At 44.4% G+C, this 15,893-nt stretch overlaps 1 non-coding gene across 1 annotated transcript; it reads left to right on the forward strand.

Moving 5' to 3' along the window:
- The first annotated feature begins 2,556 nt into the window (after positions 1-2,556).
- Positions 2,557-2,631, forward strand: Trnat-ugu (transfer RNA threonine (anticodon UGU)). Its single transcript has one exon. It is a non-coding gene; the product is annotated as a tRNA-Thr (tRNA).
- The last annotated feature ends 13,262 nt before the right edge of the window (positions 2,632-15,893 follow it).

The raw sequence follows: 15,893 nt of genomic DNA on the forward strand, positions 1-15,893 counted from the left end.
ATCACTCATTTTCGCAGTGACACGAGAACTGGGCTAGGGGATTATTCATCGATGTGCCTTTGTAAAGGTGACTTTGAAAATAGAGTTCAGCATTTCTTCTTTTGATATGCTACCCACAGTTTCATTTACTGTATCATCCACAAGTGTCTCGACACTAATTTCGTGCCATTAACAGCCTTTACATGTCATCGGATTGTCTTTCGGTTTTTTAGAAAGTTTTCGATAAGGTTGTGTTACGGATAATCCTACAACTCATGGTAAATATCTGTCTAATTCTTGGTCAACAGTCCTTCTGTATCCGAGCTGCATTTTGACTACATGCTCCCGCTCGGAACTAAATGTCTCAAGTTTCTCCTTGAGATATAACTCTAGTCGCTCTTCATCTAGATTACTGAACATGTAAATCTCGCTTCTTGCTTTAGATGCTCTTTTTACTTCCGTAATCCTTGTTGTTATAACTGCCTCATTATCACTGATATCTGTTCCGAGGCTGACATCCTCAGTGATTTAATATAGATATTTAATATAGCTCACTCACGGTTGGGATACTGAACTTTTTGTCTTAAATAGTTTTCAGATGATGAAATTACTATTTTTTCGCAGCGTTGGCCGCTGCACCAACTAATTGTATAACTCTGAGTGTGTCAACTAATTGTTGGATGATTAAATTCTCCTCCACTGACGCTTGTATTACATAAGTAAGTTTCTCACTAAAGTTTTCTGTTAGATTTGGGTGTGAGTCCTATAGTTATAGAAGGATCTAATTTTAAATTTTTGCCCGCACTTGGTACTTAATTTTGCCCAAACGAATTCGCATTCAGCTTCAGTTTTTATATTGGCGAATTTCAGTTTCTTGTTTGTGCGACTAACACACAGCTTTTAATTCCTGTTACCCTATCCTTTCGAGAGAGATTTTAATCCAAAAGCCTCACTGCTGTTAATTTCAGGTTATCGTTATGTGAGCTTGAACCTCTACGTCTTTGCTGAGAAGGTTTTTGCTGATTTTAAAAGTCTCATCTTTAAGGGCATTACTTTTCTTTGCGTCATACTACAACACTTTGCGTCTTCAAAAAAACTAGTATTTTTATCATCTGGACTGGACTGAAAGCAGTCTAATCGTTCACGCATGAGTCATTTAAGCAGACCTCTCAGTTTACAGTCCCACGGCGCACGCCCAGGAAGTTGTAGCATAGCTTGTCGCAGAACTTTCGATGGTCTCTGGATCAAGACTTTCTCTCTACTCAGAAACAGGTGAGTGGGCACCGTGACCAGTGATGGGGACAACGCCGTGGGGTTCGTTGAAATTCTGTGAGTAGGGCTGAGCTTCTCAGATTTGTCTTCGAGTCGCTGGAATGATCCAAATATTTCCTCGAAACCCAGACGACGGGTACTGTTTGTTTCGTCTTGGGCGAGAATCTGTAGCCGGTTGCACCCTGTTCCCTCAGCGGATGCCGGAACATTCTCTTCAACAAACTGAATGACGCTCCGAAGGATACACACATCGATAAGGTGATCCTTGTTATACCTTGCTACCATTGCCCTAGGGGCAACGTTGTCATCCGTAAGTTCACACTGCCGATGATCAACAGACTCGTCCCCTGTTGCCTTACCTCGCTGTTGACAAGGTAGCAGGCTTCCAAGGAGATGTGTCAGTGATGTAGAGGAACATCGTTGAAACTGAACACATTCCGGGGCCCGATGGAATTCCTGTGGAATTGTATACTAAATTTTTCGGATGAGTTACATTTCTGACTATCGTAGATTCCTCGAACAAAAAACCGTGCCCAGTAGTTGGAAGAAAGCATAGATGATACCTATCTACAAGAATATATGAAGATGGTATCTGTTCTTTCGGAAATGTCCGAAAGAACAGATAATTAAATCAAGACCCTAAGCTGTCGACAGGCGTTGATATACATCAACGGGTACAGTTGAAAATGTGTGTCCCGACCGGGACTCGAACACGGGATCTCCTGCTTATATGGCAGACGCTCTATCCATCTTTTTTTTTTTTCATTTTGTTCGTTGTTAATCGTTGTGTTTGGTCGCTGCGGACGTCACATGACATCCGTTAAGTTCTTTGTTGATGCTTTCACTCAGTTAATTATTACAGAGGCCAACCAGCTCTCTGGCCGAACACGCTGAGCTACCGTGCCGGCTATCTGAGTCACCGAGGGCACAGAGGATTGTCCGACTGCAGTGATTTATCCCTTGCACGCTCCCCAGGAGACCCACATACCCAACTTAATGTCCACACCTTCCATTCGTAGTGCCCCTGCCCATTACACTTATTACTCGCGGCAGACAATCTTACCGAGTCCCGTAAGAGTTCGGACATGTCCGAAAGAACACATACCATCTCCATATAGTTAAGGTTAACCGACCATTGACCTCCTCCTTCTGCGCTGGATGCACACGCATTACCTAAACTCTTACGGGACTCGGTAAAATTGTCTGCCGCGAGTAATGAATGTAATGTGTGGACATGAAGTTCGGAATGTGCGTCTTACGGGGAGCGTGCAAGGGATAAATCCCTGCAGTCACACTACCCTCTGTGCCCTCGGTGGCTCAGATGGATAGAGCGTCTGCCATGTAAGCAGGAGGTCCCGGGTTCGAGTCCGGGTCGGGGCACACATTTTCAACTGTCATCATTGATGTGTATCAATGCCTGTCGATGGCTTAGGGTGTTGATTTAATTATCATATCTACAAGAAGGTTAGTAGAACCACAAAAATACCGTCCAGTATCCTTGACATCGACTAGTTACATCTTAGAACATATTCTGACGTCAAACATAACGAGGTATCTTGAGCACAATGACCTCCTCCATGCCAGCCAGCATGGATTCGGCAAACATTGATCATGTGAAACCCATCTCACACTTTTCTCACACGACATACTGAAAGCTTTGGGTCAGGGCAGTAAGGTAGATGCGGCATTTCTCGATTTTCGAAAAGCATTTGACTCACCACACCACACCTACGCTTATTATCAAAAGTATGATCTTATGGGTTATCAAGCGAAATTTGTGAGTTTATTGACAATTTTTTTTGTTGGGGAGGACCCAGCATGTTGACACGGATGGAGAGTCATCGACAGATGTTGAAGTAACTTCGGGTATACCACAGGGATATGTGATGGGACACTTGCTGTTCATGTTGTACGTTAATGACCTTTTGGACAATGATAATAGTAATATCAGACTTTTTGCAGATTATGCACATATCTGTAATGAAGTACTATCTGAGAGAAGCTTCAGAAATTCTCACTCACTCTTGATAAGATTTCGAAGTGGTATAAAGATTCGCAACTTGTTTGAAATGTTCAGAAATGTAAAACTGTGCCCTACACAAAATGAAAATATGGTGTCCTGGCCACTCGTCTTTTATAGGATGCCTCGGGGATGCTGCTTTTCTACGATAGCTATACAACAATTCAAGCAAATCACATTAATGATTTTTATTACAATAAATTAGATTGACAATACTTTCGTTTACAACCAATTGTCGCAAGCGATGGGCGACATGCAAACAGTCAGTCCTTCACTATATACACTCCTGGAAATGGAAAAAAGAACACATTGACACTGGTGTGTCAGACCCACCATACTTGCTCCGGACACTGCGAGAGGGTGTACAAGCAATGATCACACGCACGGCACAGCGGACACACCAGGAACCGCGGTGTTGGCCGTCGAATGGCGCTAGCTGCGCAGCATTTGTGCACCGCCGCCGTCAGTGTCAGCCAGTTTGCCGTGGCATACGGAGCTCCATCGCAGTCTTTAACACTGGTAGCATGCCGCGACAGCGTGGACGTGAACCGTATGTGCAGTTGACGGACTTTGAGCGAGGGCGTATAGTGGGCATGCGGGAGGCCGGGTGGACGTACCGCCGAATTGCTCAACACGTGGGGCGTGAGGTCTCCACAGTACATCGATGTTGTCGCCAGTGGTCGGCGGAAGGTGCACGTGCCCGTCGACCTGGGACCGGACCGCAGCGACGCACGGATGCACGCCAAGACCGTAGGATCCTACGGAGTGCCGTAGGGGACCGCACCGCCACTTCCCAGCAAATTAGGGACACTGTTGCTCCTGGGGTATCGGCGAGGATCATTCGCAACCGTCTCCATGAAGCTGGGCTACTGTCCCGCACACCGTTAGGCCGTCTTCCGCTCACGCCCCAACATCGTGCAGCCCGCCTCCAGTGGTGTCGCGACAGGCGTGAATGGAGGGACGAATGGAGACGTGTCGTCTTCAGCGATGAGAGTCGCTTCTGCCTTGGTGCCAATGATGGTCGTATGCGTGTTTGGCGCCGTGCAGGTGAGCGCCACAATCAGGACTGCATACGACCGAGGCACACAGGGCCAACACCCGGCATCATGGTGTGGGGAGCGATCTCCTACACTGGCCGTACACCACTGGTGATCGTCGAGGGGACACTGAATAGTGCACGGTACATCCAAACCGTCATCGAACCCATCGTTCTACCATTCCTAGACCGGCAAGGGAACTTGCTGTTCCAACAGGACAATGCACGTCCGCATGTATCCCGTGCCACCCAACGTGCTCTAGAAGGTGTAAGTCAACTACCCTGGCCAGCAAGATCTCCGGATCTGTCCCCCATTGAGCATGTTTGGGACTGGATGAAGCGTCGTCTCACGCGGTCTGCACGTCCAGCACGAACGTTGGTCCAACTGAGGCGCCAGGTGGAAATGGCATGGCAAGCCGTTCCACAGGACTACATCCAGCATCTCTACGATCGTCTCCATGGAGAGAATAGCAGCCTGCATTGCCGCGAAAGGTGGATATACACTGTACTAGTGCCGACATTGTGCATGCTCTGTTGCCTGTGTCTATGTGCCTGTGGTTCTGTCAGTGTGATCATGTGATGTATCTGACCCCAGGAATGTGTCAATAAAGTTTCCCCTTCCTGGGACAATGAATTCACGGTGTTCTTATTTCAATTTCCAGGAGTGTACAATGTCCATGTAAGTATTCACACTCGCTCATAAGTCACTGCTGTCGTTGGTATCACTGCTCATCTACGCCTCTGTGCTAGTGTCCGTCTCCTACTGTCCCCTCCGAGGCTGGCTGGAGCGGGTCTTACATTCTCCTCTTGTAGAGGCCGCACCTGTCGTGGTGCGGTCCTAGTCAGAGGGGTGTTGACTGACGTCGTCTCACACCCTTCTCTACTCCTGCGTTCATCACCTTCGTGCCGGCGCTTTCGTTATGCCGGAACAGAAAAAATGTAGTATCCTTTGACTAGGACATCAAAGAGCCACCGTTGGAATTGGTCAACTCATACAAATACTTGGGTGTAACACTTTGTAGGGATATGAAGTGGAACGATCACATAGGTTCGGTTGTGGGTAAAGCAGGTTGTAGACTTCGGTTTATTGGTAGAATACGGGAGAAGTGTTATCAGGCTTCAAAGAAGATTGCTTACAAATCACTCGTGCAATCCATTCTAGAGGGTGTAAATTTTAAGTTGGACAAACAAGAATAACTCGAAAAATAAGCTTCACACGAAAAACTGTGTAGAATCCAAAGTTGATTATTTTCGAGGCGGACATCTACTGGTGCTAAAATTAACTCGCCATCCCAGTCCCCTGGGAGGGGTGGGGGGGGGGGGGGGGGGGGGCGGGAGGCAACTTGAAAATTTCAAATGGGAACCCCCATTTTTTATTGCAGAATCAGATTCTACATAAAATACTACGTACATTTTGTCTTAAACATTTGTTTCCATTCTTGGTAGTTGGCACTGTAATTCAAGAAAATCCATGTTGTCATTTTTGCGTGGAAAATGGTTACGGACGGATAAATAAAAAATACTTATTTGATTCGCTACAACTAAAACTCTCCTTGTCTCCCCATAGGGTGGGGTTTGAGAGAGAGGAATTGGAGATTTAAAAATGTTGACCCAAATAATTTTTTCCGCAGTTCGGAAAAGTTTGTGTTGTTGTGGTAACATGAAGAATAAATAAACTTTTCATTATTATATTATTTATTTATGTTTGTTGTTTTGATCCATAATTTATGATCGTAAGATTAAGTTACTTTAGGGATTACAGCGTAATTGTTTTCGAGAGCTCATATCGAGAAAGCAGATTGCGACCTCGATGTTGGATTAAGAAAAATTTTTGGTGCAGGACCCCAGTAATTAGGTCTGTTTGACCTTTAAATTCTTACATGATCCGAATTCAGACCGGCGTGAGCCAAATAGGTTTCTATCCTAAGATCATTTATCCGTATTAGTACGAAAAGACCATATGTATATGTATGCAGAGAACAAGAGCCATCCTATCACATTTCCATGGGTCTCCTGGCGATACATTTGTCTCTTCTGAACACTCGCCGTCCAAAACAACGTTAATGGTTTTGTTACTTAAAAAAGTGCTCGAACACTTACTTACCCGATAATCTATTCCGTTTACTCGGGCCTTCGAACAATCTCCATTGTGGCATTGTGTCAAATGGTTTTCGGAGATTTAGGAATATGGAATCTGCCTGTTAGCTCTCATCCATCGTCCGAAGGAAATCTTGCGAGAAAAGGACAAGCCGCTTTCAAAATCCATGCTGATTTATGAGAAAAACCTTTCCTCTGTGAAGGAAATTTCCAATACGCGAACTTAGAATATGCTCAAGAATTCTGCAGCGAACCTATGTTAGCTACACAGTGTTCGGAACTCCCCGTTACAAACTTGTAGGACTTGTAGAGGGGAGTGCGTACATAATACTTTGACTAGGAACTCATGTACAGAAACATATCGTTTCCGTTCTACGAAGGTTTCAGTTCGAATATTTAACTCTTCCACTTACGTTTGAGCAACCGAATTAGGCGTGACGCACTACAGTTATTAGGTAACAATTCGAAAGAAAACACAACGAAACACCCATTTATTACTTAAGCACATTTGTTTGTATTAACACTTAAAAATTACTAGTTTATTTTATTCCAGAACAAAAAGGACACAGCACACTGTACGTACAGAACGATACTGATGCATTACAACAGCGGCTCGGTGTGGCGACCACCAACGTTGTTACAGACATTTTGCCTACGAAACATGGTCCGGTACCCGCTTTCCATTCCACATGGTCTCTCTTCAATTTCAAAATGCACCAGCCAGAATTCGTACCAGCAGATCTTCCTTTGTGTCTACATGAGTCTCGTAAATTAAACTTTGCACACATCCCACAAGTAGTAGTCCGTAGGAATTAAATCCGGCGGCCACGTGCTTGGACCACCTTTCATCATATCGTCTCTTGAGATGTCTCACCACATGTGAGAAGTGAGGTGTTGCACCATCATGGTGAAACCATATTTCCCGATGGACATTCAGCTACAGAGCTTCCAAGAATGGGTCCAGTACGTTTTGTAGGAAGATCAAGTACGCAGCAACAGTTAGCTTGAGTGGTGTGAGGTATGGCCCAATCACATGATCGTCCAGAATACCTGCCCACACGTTAGTATCAAACCGTTGCTGAAATCCCTGAACATGCGTGACACGAGGGTTTTCTTGTACGCAGACATGGCTGCTCCGCGAAGTCAGAACACAGTACCAAGTGAACTTATATTCATCTGTGAATAGAACTCTACGTGGAAGCGGGGGTACGTGGAAGCAGCTGTTAGGGAACCATGTGCGGCAGGCAACGCGTTGTGGAAAATCGGCTGGACCTGTAGCGTATATCCTTTGCAAGAGGTACTGATGTACGTGGGATATTCGGAAAGTAAGTTCCGATCGGTCAAGAAATGGAACGACTGTGAAAATATAATAAAGTTTTCCACATATGTGTTCGACAGTGTCTCTAGTATGCCTGTCGGTTACATCACTTCGCTCTTTTCAGTTCTGAGCGCATGGTGAGCACATAAATATGGGTAGATAATGGTGTCTCCCGCCAAGTATGAGGTCCTGGTGAGAGATTTCGCCGGATATTATGCAGCCTACATTAAGGAACCGTCATACGGTTCCTACTTCGTGACAATCCTCGGTCGCAATCTGCAGGGGCAATGAAAATGCTATTGCAGCGTTTTCGATGGGAAGTGTTTGATCACCCGCACTACAGCCCGTAATTGGCTCCCTCTGTGTTTCGTCTCTGCTCACATTAACTACTGGCTATGAAGACAACATTTTCGCACAGACAACGAGCGTAGAGAATTGGCGGGAAGCAAGGCGGCTGCCTTCTATGAGGAGGGTATTGGAAAGTTGGTACAACGTTACGACAAATGTCGGAGTGGTGACTATGTAGAGCAGCGGCTGGAAGCTGAAGCTAACTGTTGTAGATAAAATACTTCTGATTTTCAAAGTGGTCAATCGAAACTTACTTTCCGAATAGCCCTAGTAATTGTTCCTCACGCACAAAGTCCCGGACGATACTGTGACTAACACCCACTGCACGCGCAGTTTTTTGAGTACATGTTGACTGGTTGTCATCAACGCAATGCGGAACATCTTCTTCAAATTCGGACGTGCGGCGTCGGCGTGGAGCACCACAGTCATGCCTCCAACAGTGAAGGTACCTACCTGTTTCTTGGAGCCGCTGCATTGGTCAAAAGGTTTGTGCGATGGTGTCCTACATAGCGGAAAAGGTTCGTGATGTAGCCGACTAGCGACTCTTCCGTTACCTCGAGCTTCGCCATACACAAGGAGCGTGTCTGTCTGTTCCGAAAACGTGTACTAAGCCATGTTTATTCTATCGGTGGCGCACAGGCATTGAATAGATTTCGCTGCAAGGCAGACGTTGCGTGACATCTAGGTGACCGTCTGACCTGTGCTACGTCATCCTATCTATCCTACTGCACGCCAGGACAAGCAACTCTGAAACTTTCCTCTTACCCTCAGCAGTCGTGGACGCGCTACACATCTGAACTGAAACCGTCGTAGAACGGAAACGGTACGTTTCCAGCCATGGGTTCCTATTCAAAATACATACATGAAAAAAAGTTATGCATCACTTCACTTCCGAGAGTTCCGGAACCTGTACAGAAAATTGGAATAGAGATCAACATAAACATCATTGCCGCCTTTTTTATTGCTCATTAAAACCACACATTACATGTTGTACCACCAAACAGCGAGACCTTCAGAGGTGGTGGTCCAGATTGCTGTACACACCGGTACCTCTAATATCCTGTAGCACGTCCTCTTGCATTCATGCATGCCTGTATTCGTCGTGACATACTATCCACAGGTCTTTCAAGACACTGTTGTTCCAGATTGCCCCTTTCCTCAACGGCGATTGGGCGTAGATCTCTCAGAGTGGTTGGAGGGTCGCGTCGTCCATAAACAGCCCTTTTCCATCAATCTCAGGCATTTTCGATAGGGTTCATGTCTGGAGAACATGCTGGCCACTCTAGTCAAGCGATGTTATTATCCTAAAGGAAGCCATTCACAAGATGTGCTCGATGGGGGCGCGAATTGTCTCCATGAAGACGAATGCCTCGTCAACATGCTGCCGATATGGTTGCACTATCGGTCGGAGGATGGCATTCACGTATCGTTCAGCTGTTACGGCGCCTTCCATGACCACCAGCGACGTACGTCGGCCCCACATAATGCCACCCCAAAACAGCAGGGAACCTCCACCTTGCTGCGCTCGCTGGACAGTGTGTCTAAGGCGTTCATCCTGACCGGGTTGCCTCCAAACACGTCTCCGACGCTTGTCTGGTTGAAGGCATATGCGAGACTCATCGGTGAAGAGAACTTGATGCCAATACTGAGCGGTCCATTCGGCATGTTGTTGGGCCTTTCTGTACCGCGCAGCATGGTGTCCTGGTTGCAAAGTTGTACCTCGCCATGGACCTCGGGAGTGATGTTGCGCATCATGCAGCCTATTGCGCACAGTTTGAGTCGTAACACAACGTGGGTGCACGAAAAGCATCATTCAACATGGTTGCGTTGCTGTCGGGGTTCTTCCGAGCAATAGGTAGCGACATCCACTGCAATGGTAGCCCTTGGGCGGCCTGAGCGAGGCATGCCTTCGACAGTTCCTGTCTCTCTGTATCTCCTCCATGTCCGAAAAACATCGCTTTGGTTCACTCCCAGATGCCAGTACACTTCCCTTGTTGAGAGCTCTTCCTGGCACAAAGAAACAATGCAGACGCGATCGAACTGCGGTATTGACCATCTAGGCATGGTTGAACTACAGACGACACGAGCCGTTTACCTCTTTCCTGGTGGAATGGCTGGAACTGATCGGCTGTCGGACCTCCTCCGTCTCATAGGCGTTGCTCATGCATGGTTGTTAACTCTTTGGGCGGGTTTAGTGGCATTTCTGAACAGTCAAAGCGACTGTGTCTGTGATGCAATATCCACTTTCAGCTTCTATCTTCAGGAGTTCTGGGAACCGGGGTATTGCAAAACTATTTTTTTTATGTGTGTATTATGCACTAACTCCCTGCTACAAGTCCTTGAAGTCTGTAATGGGAATTTCCGAACACCCTGGTTCTGGGAACCGGGGTATTGCCAAACTTTTTTTTTAAGTGTGTATTATGCACTAACTCCCTGCTACAAGTCCTTGAAGTCTGTAATGGCAAGTTCCGAACACCCTGTATTCGGACGTAATTCTACAGCTCCGTTGTTTGTCATTTTTATATTCTGGAGTCCCCTGTGCTATTCATTTAGTTACCGGTTTGGAGTCTGCAGGAACTGCACCCTTGTGAGCTTATAAACCACTCCACACACGAGTAACCGTCTACAGCGATCCGTTGCAAGCGATATCGCTGCACTGTGTCGAGAATCTCTGCTAGGGAAAAGGAACTGCTACGTTTTGCATCAGTGGCATCCCCACGAATCTCTCTTTCTCTCTCTCTCTTTCTTGAGCCTTGTCCCACAGTTATAAAGGGTCGGCCATGGTTAATCGAATGGGGCATATTAATATAAGAGGTGGCTGGATCCCTTCCTGTCGCCACCCTGTACGCTCTGGGATGGAATTAGCGTACCCCAATTTTGTGCATCTAGTGTAAGCCATGGAAGAGTGCGAATGTCGTCAGATGTCTGCGAGCTGTGTAACCGAGGCGGAATGTGGGGACCAGCCCGGTATTCACCTAGCGGGATTTGGAAAACCGCCTAAAAACCACATTCAGGCTGGCCAGCACACTGGCCCTTCGTCGTTAATCCGCTGGGCGGATTCGGTCCGGGGCCAGGGCACCTACCCGAATCCAGGAAGCAGCGCGTTAGCGCTCTCGGCACCCTGACGGGTAGTGGCATCCCCACGAATACTTGCTAAAAAAATAAATTTTAAAACATCAGGAATCGTAATTTTGTTTTCTTGGGAACTGTAGGTTACTTTATAGAATTATCACACTTTGCACTGACTCAAGACATGCTCGCTGCAGTGTGGGAACAATTTGAATACCTCACTGACGTGCCGTGCTTCTGAAGGGGAGCATATTCACGACCTATGAAACGGAACAAAAAAACATTTTTGAGTTTACCATTCATCAAAAAACGAAATTCATTGTATTTGTTAATTGGTTACAGAAATATAGACGAGCCAAATCGGATGATTCTTTTTGATACACCCTGCATATTTATTGAATAAATGCGCTACATCGTGTAACACAGTAAAACGTCGGGCTTTGTAAACAAATAATATATGTGCAGGTTCAAATGGCTCTGAGCATTATGGGACTTAACATCTATGGTCATCAGTCCCCTAGAACTTAGAACTACTTAAACCTAACTAACCTAAGGACATCACAAAACACCCAGCCATCACGAGGCATAGAAAATCCCTGACCCCGCCGGGAATCGAACCCGGGAACCCGAACGCGGGAAGCGAGAACGCTACCGCACGACCACGAGATGCGGGCGATATGTGCAGGCTCTATTAAACGGGAGATATAAGTAATGACTATTAAAGGCAGGAATAATTTAAAACCGCTACGCGAAAACACACCAAATCCCGCCATTCCAGTTACGGTGACACATTGATTTTAGGTACTGCAGGATAGTAAAGGGTAGAAACTGATGTAAAAAAGGTCTGTGTAAGCCATGGAAGAGTGCGAATGTCGTCAGATGTCTGCGAGCCGTGTAACCGAGGCGGAATGTGGGGACCAGCACGGTATTCACCTAGCGGGATTTGGAAAACCACCTAAAAACCACATTCAGGCTGGCCAGCACACTGGCCACCGCCACACCGTCAATAATTGTTATTTGAATCAAGACTTGCACTTATATTCATCAGAACAAAGGCGGCAGTCGACAGACTAGCCTAAGATCGGACCAGGTAAGATAATGCAATGTTAATGGACGACTCATTGTCGCACAATGATATATATAGTAAAACATGTAACCAACCAGGAACGCTAATTCCAAACTGAGTATTTATTCTAGAACAAACATGACACTTTACATTAATTATTAACACTGTAAGGTACATTTAATTTCTTCATGTAAACGTAAAATGGCTTAAGATGACAATGGTTCAAATGGCTCTGAGCACTATGGAACTTAACATCTATGGTCATCAGTCCCCTAGAACTTAGAACTACTTAAACCTAACTAACCTAAGGACATCACACACATCCATGCCCGAGGCAGGATTCGAACCTGCTACCGTAGCAGTCGCGCGGCTCCGGACTGAGCGCCTAGAACCGCTAGACCACCGCGGCCAATGGCTTAAGAAATTATAGTCTTTTTTTGAAATTATTTAAAGACCTTACTAGAGGCGCCACAATATCCCGTAGGTGTAGGCCTTTAATGACTCACTTGTTACCGCTTAAGGCAATGTCATCCAGTGCAAAATGTTTTATTAAAAAATACTCAGGGATGGAAATTGCTATCTCTGATGGAAAAGTCACATTCGAACAGCCAGTTACAAATTACACTGGTCGATAAAAAGTTTTTTAATATTGAGAGAAGTGCATTGGGTGATTTTTACTGAGTTTTTTGTGTTGACTTCACTTCGTTTACATACATTTTTCGTCATCTAATTTGATGAGTAATGACATTAATAACATTTATGGTAGTTATACATATCGGCAAATGTAAAACCTTAGCTAGAATACATTTTACCTACCTAAAATGTATGTGAAGTGGATTTTCGACTATCATTTGGTTGAGGAACATCTCTTGAGTGGCCAATTGCACACCGCCAACATATTTGGAGTCCATTTTCTCTGGTAGTTTTTTCTGTGTCAGTAGTGTCCTGGCGGAAATGCTCGCCATGTTCGTCCCTCATTAACTAGTTCTCTGTAACATCTAGACCTGTAGTTCCCTAGAAAGTTTGTGATAACGTGTTTGAAAGAATTCCGCAGCCGAATCTTGCGTATTTTACAGGCCTTCGGACTGTGTACCTTTCACAAGTTCCCTAATTTGAGGGCCAATAAATATTTCCTCTTTTAGTTTAGCTTCACTGATCTTAGGGAACTTGGTTTATAGGAAGACAAATGCACTCCTTTGACGATCCACTGATTACAAAAAAATCTTAATGAAATCTAGTAATACATACGGACGCAATAAAATTTGGTCAGGGTTTGCAAGTGGTTAATGGACAACATTTAACTGTCCTTGGTTGAATGATTTTCTCTTTTGTCAGATTTCATTCATATAATGATTGTTTATGTCTCTGCTATCCCACATGTACGAGAAACAACATAATTTTGTATAGCGAAGTTGTAATCCAAGCAGAATAGCTTTCACTTTACAATCTGCACATATCTGTTATGAATATTCATGGTATCGGATACTGGATAGCATGAGATGTATAGTCATGTAACTTTCCTTCATATCACCAAATACGTGAGCAATAGGAATGAATGTAAACTTATTTTCATTATGTAGCCAGATCCCTATCAAATTGGTTTTCCAGAAGTCAGTGAACAAACACCAAACTTCAGGAGTATTTTCAGCACTCAGTGATGCCATCAAAAAATCAACATTGCTACAGAAAACTAGTTTCTCCTGTTTAGAAAGTAAATGCTCAAATTCCTTTTGGCTTTGTCAGAAAAAATATGCTATGGTTCCATCCAGAGGAGGTACCACCGTCTCAATCTTGAAGCTTTGCTTTACTTATACGTAACACGAGATCACGAACGAAGTCATATAGCTCCTCCTGTGTTAGAAAGTGGGATTCATTTGTAATAACTGCTCCCAAAAAATCTGGGTTAGTCTTTTGTTGTAATTCACTTATGTCATCAGTACTTGAAAAATCTCCAGTCACATTTTTGTTGTGTGGAGGAGATGGTATGGAGATGTCTGGTTCTTGAGGCTCTGATCGAAATGCTGATTCTAAAAAAGAATATTTAACAGAATGTTTGTAGTCTGAACTAATTTTGGATGTGTTTGTCAACCACAAGTAGCAATCTGTTTGATGATCCTTAGGTCCTCCCCATATCAGTCGTTGTGGTCTTCAATCCAGAGACTGGGTTTGACGCAGCTCTCCACGCTACTCTATCCTGTGTGAGCCTCTTCATCTCCGAATAACTGCTGCAGCTTACATCCTTCTAAATCTGTTTACTGTGTTCATCTATTGGTTTCCGTCTATGATTTTTACCCCCATGCTTCCCTCGAGTACTAAATTGGTGATCCCAGGATGCCTCAGAATGTGTCCTACCAACCTATCCCTTCTTCCAGTCAGATTGTGCCATAAATTCCTTTTCTCCTCAATTCTCCGCATTAATTACGTTATCTACCGACCTAATCTTCAGATCATTACGAAAGATACATTGCAACTGGAACAGGCATATGGCCGGACCCTTTTAACCAACCACTTAATAATGTTATGCATTTGACACAGCAGATTTCTGAAGCCAAAAATTTATTCTGATCTCATATTATTTTATAACATGGGCAACCTTAGCCGTTGAAAGTAATGGCAAACTGAACTTTTTTTCTAAAAAAAAAGAAAGAAGTTAAGTGATGATTTATTAACGAGAGGTTTCGCTGCGTTGAAACATCTTCCGATGGTTAGTAATGTCACTTAGAAAAGCACACGGAGACGTTCCCGTCGTTTGTAGTCACAGAATCCAACCCTATGAAGAGGACAATCCATCAACAAATAATGACCTGCAGTGCTTTAGGGCGAATAGTGCAGGGGATGAGGTACAAAAACTTTAAAAAACCGGGAATGAACATTAGATAATGGGGGACCCCATTTATAAAGGCAAATCCCGTAGTTGGTTGTCGTGGGGGTAAGGCACTAGAGGAGATAAACTGTATAATTTGTTATCCAAACAACACTAGTAACATTTTTTAATTGGACGAATTAAATTTGGCTCCGTACTTTTAAAGTGAATTCGCTACAAACATAACACAATTACGTTTTATCGTTTACAGAATTGCGAGACATTTCCTGTCTGTAAAACACAATGCATAAGAAAACACACCATTAGCTGGCACTAAACTCGTCAATTACCAGCTGAAGAACACATCTTTCATTAAATAATGCTTCAACTCCTCTGCCAACTAAGAAGGACACTTTCTATCTGTAAAAAATCCTCTCCCTTATCTCTTGTTGCAACAAACCTTGACCTGGGCGAGAAAGCCATTATTGTGAATAAAAGTTCATTATTGAACATTCTTGTCACTCCTAAAGTCACAGACAACAAACGCGTGAAGCAAATATTTCTGATGTTGAATCAATTAAATTGAATTATTCTTTCCTAATCACTGTGTTCAGCACCCTATGCCAATACAAAGAAAAACGTTTATTTTAATACTACAAGGAATCGGCTCGTGCTCGAAGATTTCTGACGTCATTTTTGAGTTTGGCAATCGCAAATACACTACTGGCCATTAAAATTGCTACACCACGAAGATGACGTGCTACAGAAGCGAAATTTAACCGACAGGATGAAAATGCTGTGATACACAAATAATTAGCTTTTCAGAGCATTCACACGAGGTTGGCGCCGGTGGCGACACCTATAACGTGCTGACATGACGAAAGT

The sequence above is a fragment of the Schistocerca serialis genome, chromosome 1 (genome assembly GCF_023864345.2).
Source record: "Schistocerca serialis cubense isolate TAMUIC-IGC-003099 chromosome 1, iqSchSeri2.2, whole genome shotgun sequence".
NCBI classification, from domain to species: Eukaryota; Metazoa; Arthropoda; class Insecta; order Orthoptera; family Acrididae; genus Schistocerca; species Schistocerca serialis.